This window comes from Haliotis rubra, unplaced genomic scaffold (assembly GCF_003918875.1).
Source record: "Haliotis rubra isolate DU_JTF1 unplaced genomic scaffold, ASM391887v1 Scf273, whole genome shotgun sequence".
Classification (NCBI taxonomy): Eukaryota; Metazoa; Mollusca; class Gastropoda; order Lepetellida; family Haliotidae; genus Haliotis; species Haliotis rubra.
Window position 1 is genome coordinate 1,317,640 of NW_025766814.1, and position 3,965 is coordinate 1,321,604.

Below are 3,965 nucleotides of genomic sequence, written 5' to 3' on the forward strand. Positions count from 1 at the left end.
TTCTTACAGTTTTTCCCGAACCGAGTCATGTTTCTAAAAAAATGAGTTTTCCCACAAGTCCCATAGATCATTTACAGCGAACCAGAATATGTGTTCAGGTACAGATTTGCTACGTGAGCGGTGGGGTGACTTTCAAGACAACACAAATATCAGGAAAACTGAGTTGTGTCGTTCTGGTATGTATTTCATTCATATCATATTCATTTCATATTTGTCAATGAAGCATTTCATCACACTCATGGTATACACGGAAAGAGAAGTGACAAAGCACTACTAACATGAAAACCACTGGCTATAATTGGACTTGTGATTGGTTGGATATAGTTTTAAGCCTCATAAAAATACGAAAGCCTGTATTATTATAAGTAGTTGTTTGGAGACAAACAAAATTGATACCATGTTGATTCTCAAAATCTCCAAGGACCTCAATCTCAATACAGATAGAGTTCGGTTCTGTCAAAACATGTGTTTTTTCCCCTTTGTATACCACTATCGCACTTGACAAGCTTACAGAAACAAATCATTTCTTTACCTGTGGGGCATTATTTAAGACACGTGCCCAGTAACGATACATCAACATATCTATGTTCATAGATACAGGACAATCTGTAAAGTATGAAAAGAAATCTCATTTGACGTGAAATGTGATATGCTGGACTTCTTCATTAACTCAGCTTTGTACAAATTGGGGTAAAACATTTAGACAACACGTAAGCAGCTAGACCAGTGAAACTGACTCATATGCTTCGTGTTTAGATCCATGCACAATGATGCAGAGTGACAAGAGTCCCATTATGCCGAGCAATATCCCAACTGCTCTCGCCTTTTGTGTTCGATCAGTGTTACAACATTCAAAGCCTCGGTACGCATCAATGACAAAAATGATGACGTCCCATGCAATTCCCTATTTTGACCTGTAATGATTTATTTCAGGTGCACAAATGACGAGCCTTTGCATGTGTTTGTGACGGGTGTTGGGTACCATCACCTTTTATGAAAACACGTGGCATCCTCACTATTTGGTAGTGTTTTATAAATGCTGTGTTATAAACAGAATTCAGTCGAAATCGTTCAATCGACTTTCTTGTGGGAGTGGAAAGGATTTTCCCGTTTCTATTTACAGTGGCGACCTGTAAAGAGATGAGGCAAGCAATTTGTCCCCAGCACGAGAACTGATCTATGTGATTTGAAGATCCTCAAGCAGAGCTATGTAACACATTGTTGACACATGTCATCGGTTCCCAATTGCGCAGATCGATGCTCATGTTGTTGATCACTGGATTGTCTGGTCCAGACACGATTATTTCAAGACAGCCGCCATATAGTTTGAATATTGCTGAGTGCGGCGTAAAACTAAACTCACTCACACTATAGAGAACAATGCCATATAAAAAACGGGCTAATAATCACCAGCAACTGAAGGAAGATCACCACGCTTGGGACCATGGGGACTTGCAGTACTTTTGATAACTGCATGGACTGTTAGCAAAGTATACAACGAGACATGGATAAATATACACATATACCGTGCTCTACCATGGGCAGTATATTACTACCAATGCCACTTCATATGTCTTAGTAGTGATGAAACGTAGTACTCTGGATCCTATCTTGTTTATGCATATGCCAACACTTCTTTTGATATCGTCGACTGAATGTCTGACAAGCTCCAACACTGGCCCACCATGATTCCATTTGGTACGCTAATTTACATTACTTTAAGTCTGTTAAAGAACTGCACGCAAGACATACAGAGTTTGTTATTAAGGTTTTATATCTCGTGGTGCACCTTTGGAAAAATTCTCCCCAATCTGGAATTGCAAGTAAAACTGTCTTCGGAGGGACGTAAAGCTAGCTGTCTCCATAAACTGCATATAATCTAAATTTATTGGAACGCAGTGTCCTGAAAAAAGCTGCAGTGTTTGCAACACGGCAAGCTGTGAACACAATTTCTTCGTTTTATGGCGGCTTTAAATAACATCGCATCCTCGCTCGAGTCGAGGATTGAGTCATCAAAATCTAAGTCCATGCCTTGGTTTGATATTTCATAATGCCTTGGGTTTGGGGCATCACGCTGGAATAGCGTGTGGTATTAAGGTGCCGAAAAGAGGCTTAGGCTAATTTGAACATGCTAAAAACAAACCGCTTGTAAATTATCTGAAACATGTTTTATATCAGAATTTGGCTTTGCGGAAACACCAGCAGAGTGAGAAGCTTTAGTCGTGCTTTTTTACCCAGTTTTCCAATTCTTGGTAAAAGTGTTCCTTTACGCCCAATCTGATTTAATCAACATTTTTGAAGACAAAGAACCTAAAACAACATTTGACGCACTATAAAACATTCTTCAATTCTTTTCGTTTGCCTGCAGATTTTTGACAAATGGATATAATCCGGCACAGATGGTCTCATATTTTTCCTAATCTGGTTCATTGGCTACGCAAGAATGTATAAGTCCGATTCGACTTCATATTCGATTTTCTTGCAGGAACGTATGCCTGAAAAAAGGCGTTCTGTGTGGGAAACCAAGTGAAATAAATCTCATGAGATAAGAAGTGATCAAGTTGTATAGTGGCCACTGATGCCACTAAGCATTAAACCCAGTCACTTCTAGTGAACAGGCAAACAATATCTGACAAAAACATTATAAAAAAGTGCATGATTTCAATGTACTGGGTCGCATGAAGTATATATATGTTTACTTAGTTGAACATATATTGACAAAAGACCCTGAACTTTATAACGATTCTTTCTACTTTAAAGGCAGAGTAGGTGGGGATGGAGTGAGTATGGTCTCACGTCGCGTTTGGCAAGATTCCAGCAATATCAGGAGAAACCAGGAATGGGCCATGTAGTGACCATTTTAACCACAGGGCCACCCCATTGCTTATGAAACGCCTTGTCTGAGATCGACATACTGTTGGGTGACAAGGATGGTTTTGGTTTCCATGACAACTTATTTTGTTTATTTACTCTTGTGTGTTCGTCTGTGGTCGAAATTCGTTTGAGTATCTGAATGTGATCGTTTAAAAGTGTTTAAATCAAGGAAAATAATATTAGAAAAACAAACAAACATGCTTTGTGAAAGAATTTATTTCCTTTTCCATTCTCCTACTGTAAATTATGAACATAATTATTAGAATTATGAATAAATACCTAAACATATAGTATACATTTGCGCATATTACTCATATGATTAGCGGAAGTATAAAATGGTGCCGGTTTTACCAGATTGTGATGCCGTACCCGTACCCCTGGTAACGTCACAGAGATACATGGTTATATTTCATCCATTCATTCAGACCAACCTCCCTCATTTAGCTCACACCCTGTGACAAGGCCACTGAAGTAGTATGCACCAATAGGGTTTAACGCTGCTCAGAACAGCATTTCAGTTGTATCAATACGCGTCTGGGGAATGCCCACCGCAACGCACGGGCAGCCATCAGCTCTGTCGTGGCAGTACCACACACGCGATCAGGTCACATACCCGATCATTGTTACTTGAAATCGTCTCTGACACGCCAACGTAGACATCATTGCTGTACGTATTTAATGAAACGAGTGACAATGGAAAACTATTACGTCTTACAATAAAATAACCACCGGGAAAAGGAAACTGCTTCATATAAAGTGGTGCAAATGTTATCTTATTGAAGATTTTATCTGGCTTTAAATCTGATCAATGTTTTCTCATAACAGATTCGTTGACGGAACCAAAACCTGGTAGGCGTTGATACAATTAACTTAATTAACAATGTCAATATCGGTGCGACCACTACCATTTGCTTTGATACAGGCGTGGAAGCAGCATGGAAGATGCCAGATGATTGTAAACAGCCTGCGTGTCGTTCTAAACATCAGTAAAAATTGACTCAACTAAACTAATCTTACCAGTTGATTCTCGTCCAGTTACAGGTAGCTGTAAGTCTCAGCCCAGACGTTCCGTGTTTTATGTGGGAGAGATC